The sequence below is a fragment of the Haliaeetus albicilla genome, chromosome 5, assembly GCF_947461875.1.
Source record: "Haliaeetus albicilla chromosome 5, bHalAlb1.1, whole genome shotgun sequence".
Classification (NCBI taxonomy): Eukaryota; Metazoa; Chordata; class Aves; order Accipitriformes; family Accipitridae; genus Haliaeetus; species Haliaeetus albicilla.
This window is the reverse complement of record NC_091487.1, coordinates 46,605,156-46,611,155: the sequence shown is the minus strand read 5'-3', so window position 1 is coordinate 46,611,155 and position 6,000 is coordinate 46,605,156.

Genomic DNA, 6,000 nt, shown 5'->3' with positions numbered 1-6,000 from the left:
CTGGCTTCAATTTAAGTGTCTGGGGGCCACCAGCTTTAAAGGGATTTCAGGTTCTGGGTCCATGTGGAAAATTGGAAGGATTTCCAGTCTTGGGAGAACTGACTTCCATCCCGGCCACTTCCATGTTTCTTTCCCTGACCAATGGTTTTTCATCCATATACTACTCTGAAGGGAAGATAGACCCTTAGCAGCATTGACAAATATCTCCTTAAAGGTATCAGATCCTTGTGCTATTCTAACTTCTGGTTATGTCTCCTTTCCAGACAGTAATCAATCCAATGTGGTTGTTTGAATTTTAATGTTAGCACAAAATTTCTGCTAGCCTTACTTAAAAATTTATTTCAGGCAGCTCAGAAACCTCCCTGTCATTCACTCCCTTGCACAGCCAGACAGCAATGATTTCCCCAGCCTGTTCTCAGGAAGTTTGCATTAAAATAGTATTTAAAAATTGGAATTTCTTCTCCGGGCCACATCAAGTTCAGATAAACATAGCATAGCTGGATGAGGCACCAAAGAGTTGTACAGCTAAGGCAGCTGGTGTTACACAGTTCAGCAGGACCGATGTTGTCCCACAGAGTCTCAGGCTGTTTCCTGAGTGTGCTGGTAGTTACACAAGGATAATCAGTGTTCCTGGGAACAATTACTGACTTTTTAAGGGCAGTATCGCTCAAGCTCTTGCACAAGGTGGGGAGAATGAAGGAAGGAGAACAGAAAGGTCTCCAGCTCTCATGAGCTGACCGCAAAGGAAAGCTTAAAAAAAAAAAAAAAAATTATTAGCAGTTACTAAGAAAGAATAGACAGCACTGACAATATGCGATGGTAACGTTCCCTTTTGAAGATTATACTTGGTTCAGCTAAGTAGAAGCTGAGCACAGCTGAGCTGGATGGGTACACTGATGCTGCCTTTGTAGTGCTCTGTTCTAGGCAAGCAGTCCTGTAAGTTTTGTGGCCTCAGCCTCAGACACAAGACTACCAGTAAATGTTAGCATCATTTGTTTTTCTCAGGCCTGGCAGAGCAGAAAAGAAGGTCAGGATGAGGACAACGATCTGCTGTCAGTGCAGCGAGGCTGGAGCAGAATAGCTGCGGGGCTGTGGCACATTAGGATTGAGTTGCACTGGCAGAGCCCTGTGAAAACCAAGGACAGCCGTAGCAGTGGGTGCTGCAAGCCAGCCTTACAGCTCTGTGGGAAAGTCTTCTTTGCATATGTGGTTTCCCACCCTATGTAAATACTTAATTTCTCCTGTAATTGCAAAAAAACCTACGCTGACACCCCCCTACTGCCCGGGTTAGAAAAGACTCTGTGTGAATGAACAGGTCTTGCTGGGGGCATATTAGAAGTATCTTGCTTGGCTTTTAGTCGTGCTACGGGAAACAAGATCCCAATTTCAGCTCATGTAGTTATTTTAGGCAGAAGCGGTGTAAACTCCTTACTATTATAAATGAAAATACAGAAGAACCCTTACCCATGATTTTATCTAGAAATTGAATCCCGACTGTTTTGTGTTTCAGACCAAACATGGAGGTCTCTGTGTCTATCTTTAGCATCAGATAAGGGACAGTTAGCCTGCTCTTTTCCTTGCCTTTGGCTTTTATCTTTTAAGGCAAATGGTGACAGATCCTGAATACACCTTGGTTAAAACTAGAGGGACAAAAAACCTTATGGCAACCGAAGGGCACAGTCCAACCAGCCACGGAGAGGGAAATGGGTCGATACCTAGTTTTGTTGTGTCATTACTTGGGGAATTTTATCTCTTGTATTTACCGCAGCGATGCAATTTTGGTGTTCGCGTGTCCTCATTTTGTAGAGCAATATAGCAACACATATATCCCTGCAGGTTGTTGCTGTGTTCCTGAGCGTATTAGCTATTGTTTTAATATCCCTTTCAGGATAAAGGGTAATACCATCAAAACGCATAACTTTCTGTGGTAAAAACAGTAACCTTATCTTATCAAGCTGAGATTTTTGTGATCTGCAGATGTGAGTTTGGAGGCCACAAAAGGGGCTGAGGGGTTCTTGGCTCGGTGTCTGTGGGTTCTGAAATGACCCATGTCATTTTCTGGCAGCAAAGAGGGAGAAAACATTTGCATGTCTCCTTGCAAAGAACTCGCAGTACAGACCAGAGCCAGCCCAAGAAGCAGCAACGGCCAAATAAGAAAGAAACCAGACAAATAAAAATGCATGACTGGCTAATATAAACAGCATGTCAAGAGGGAAGCAACTGTGAGCGCTCATTTTCCAGCTAGATCCAGTACCTCTTCTTTTCTTCTACTCTCTCCAATGTGTTTTTTCCCTGCAGTCCTCTTCCAGTGTCAGGGACCATGAAGAAGCTGCAAACAGAGGTCACGTCATCAGCGGCCACAGTGTGTCCTTCGTGGTGAAACCTCTTGGGGTTTCTTTCTCTAGGGCAATGCAAAATCTCTGTGTTTAGAAAGGGAAGGTTTCGATCAGCCCTGCAAGGAAATTAAATGTACGTGTGAATCCGCAAGTGAAGAGTGTCTTTGCTTGCCTTGGCCACGAGGTACCTGGCAAGCCTTAGCAGAGGGATACTGCAACGTGAAGCACTGCAAGAACTTTCTCTACATATAGTAAGATAAGGGTCAGTGTCATATAAAAAGTTAAATTTATTCGCCCTAATAGACATGCTGGGTTTGATTTCTTGCTCGGGGCATCAGCCACTGTTACTTCACCCTGAAGAAGAAAACACAAACCCTCCCTAGTTAACTGCTCATCAGTTTAGTAGAAGTGCAATCTGCTCCTGCCCTGAAATTTGACATAATTTCATCTGTAGCACAGACACTTATTCAATCATGACTTACAGAAATTCTATTATGGCAGCTGCATCAACGGGAATTTAGATATCTTTGAAGAAGAGAATTGGTCTCTCTTCATTTTAGTCCTGTCTAGGCCTGAAATTGCAGAAGTAGGCTTGGTAATAAGGATCCGGATCCATTCCCATGCTTGAATCCCTCTAACATAGGAATTCAGACACACAGATTCACTTTATCTGTGTTCGTTATTAGTCACAGGGTTAGCCAGTACTTAAAACACCCCCAACCCAATCACTGCTTCCTGATCCAGGGAGTACCATTAACTAGTTGCATGGGATGAGTAAGCAGGCCTGGCTCTTAGCACAGTAATTTGCACAGAAAGTAGGAAGAAAACAGTTTCTCAGTTGTTTGTGTGGATGTTATACTGACTGTGAGGGTGGAAAACACTCAGCACTTCTAATAGCTCCCTCTGCCCACAATGGGACAGGTCCTGTGGGTCTGCCCAGAGTTTTACAGAAAATGCAACATGCTGTTTAATCAGTTACAAAATTGATGCTGGGGGGGGCGGAATCAGTCCCAGAAAATCTAGGGGCTTAATAACCAAACTCTTCTTTTCTTCTGCAGTTTTCCTTGTCCAGCTCTGCTTTACAAAAGGTTTTTGAAGACGGTCCTACTGCCCTCTGTGGGCTTTCCTGTAAAGTATCTTAAATAACCCTTTGGGCATGTGTTGGGAGCTCCTCAAACTTTTCCTTCTCTTCTCTCACGTTCATGTGCTGAAGCTTCTTATTAAAATGATGTCTTAATTTAACAAGGCCAACTGTACTCCCGCCGTGCTTGCCAATGCAGTAAGAAGCCTAAGGGAAGGCATCCATAATGGTTACGGGGGCTTGCTTGCTCTGAAAGCCAGTGTGTGGTGGGTTGACCCTGGCTGGATGCCATGTGCCCACCAAAGCCGTTCTATCACTCCCCACCCTCAGCGGGATAGGGGAGTGAAAATATAACAAAGGGCTCGTGAGTCGAGATAAGGACAGGGAGAGATCACTCCACCAATTACCGTCACGGGCAAAACAGACTTGACTTGGGGAAAATTAACTTAATTTATTGCCAATCAACCAGAGCAGGGTAATGAGAAATAAAACCAAATCTTAAAACACCTTCCCCCCACCCCTCCCTTCTTCCCGAGCACAGCTTCACTCCTGGATTCTCCACCTACCCCCCCCCCCCCCCCAGCGCTGCAGGGGGACGGGGAATGGGGGTTGGGGTCAGTTCATCACATGTTGTCTCTGCTGCTCCTTCCTCCTCAGGGGGAGGACTCATCACACTCTTCCCCTGCTCCAGCGTGGGCTCCCTCCCATGGGAGACAGTCCTCCATGAACTGCTCCAGCGTGGGTCCTTCCCACAGGCTGCAGTTCTTCACAAACTGCTCCAGCGTGGGTCCCTTCCCCGGGCTGCAGTCCTTCAGGCACAGACTGCTCCAGCGTGGGTCCCCCATGGGATCACAAGTCCTGCCAGAAAACCTGCTCCAGCCTGGGCTCCTCTCTCCATGGGTCTACAGGTCCTGCCAGGAGCCTGCTCCAGCGCGGGCTTCCCACGGGGTCACAGCCTCCTTTGGGCATCCCCCTGCTCCGGCGTGGGGTCCTCCCCGGTCTGCAGGTGGAGATCTACTCCACCGTGGACCTCCCCGGGCTGCAGGGCGACAGCCTGCCTCACCGTGGTCTTCCCCATGGGCTGCAGGGGAATCTCTGCTCTGGCACCTGGAGCATCTCCTCCCCTCCTTCTGCACTGACCTGGGGGTCTGCAGGGTTCTTTCTCTCACGTGTTCTCACTCCTTTTTCTGGCTGCTGTTTCTGTACCCGCTGCAACTTTTTCCCCTTCTTAAATCTGTTCTCCCAGAGGTGCTACCACCATCACTGATGAGCTCAGCCTTGGCCAGTGGTGGGTCTGTCTTGCAGCTGGCTGGTATTGGCTCTGTCAGACTTGGGGGAACCTTCTGGCAGCTTCTCACAGTTCCCTGTAGCCCCCCTGCTACCAAAACCTTGCCACGCAAACCCAATACACCGTGAGATACAAACTCATTTCCAAAGAACCAGGCAAAGATGGAAGAATTAGTAATGAGCTAGGAAGGAAGATCCTGGTACATGTGAGATCCTGCCTTAGTTTTGGTTTAGGTGCTTTATTTCAGTCATCATTTTGTGGTTTTCAGGGGCTGGGCTGAGGATTTTTGCAGGAGGATTGAGTGGATTATCAGTATTACTAATAAGATTTATACATCAAAGACTCTTTGTGAAGCAGAAAGGGTGTTTTCCAGCACTTCTCTACAATGGTCAGTTTTTAAAGAATGTGAAAATAAATGCTACTTGATGGCTTCAGCTGCTCAGTGCCTCTTGGCAATCTGGGGAACGAGATGCAGAACTGACAGTGCCTGGGGGTTGTCTTCCGCACCACCTCTGGCCAGGGCATCCACTTAGATCCAGAGAAACTAAGAGAATTAAGAGACTTTCAATCTGTTGTGGTTTGCCCAATAACACAGCAAAATCTTATATTAATTTATACTACCTACCAAACTAAGGAGATGTAAGAATGTTTTTGTCTCAGTGGTCTATTTGGACCTTAATTTCTAAGCTGCAATTATTGCAAAGAACTTTTACCAGCATCATGTCTTAGGAACTAGACCTGAGTCTGCTCAACTCATCTGATTCCAAGTCAGTACGGAAAAAGGCATCAGATAGTTGTGGTTTTGGTCACGGTCCTGCTGGGCTTTAAGTAAAGCGCTGGCAGCAGCCACTACACATCCTCTGACCTACAGCATTTTAAGAGTCAAACCGTTCTCCTTCAAACGGGATTCGTTTACCCAGTGTGCAAGCCAATAACACACAGTCGAGGTATTTGCAAATTAATTTCGTTGATGCGCATGAATAGGTGCCTGTCTCAAGACAGCACACCTTTGTCTCAAATTCCTACATTTATATACTGAAGTAATAGGTATTCATTATTATTTCCCTTAATGATTGGTTCTTTCTTTTTCACCCCTCGTGTAAATTAGTGCACAGACTCTGTCTTCTTCCTTCATTGTCTTCTTTTGAGTACATGGTATCATTTAAGTAGGTGGTCAATGAGTTGGTGGTCATGATCTTCCCTGGTAGAAATTACCTTTTACCTACTTCTTACTCTGTCTTGGCAGTTCCAAGCGGTTCTTCAAGGTTTGTTGACCAGACCACAATCCATTACCT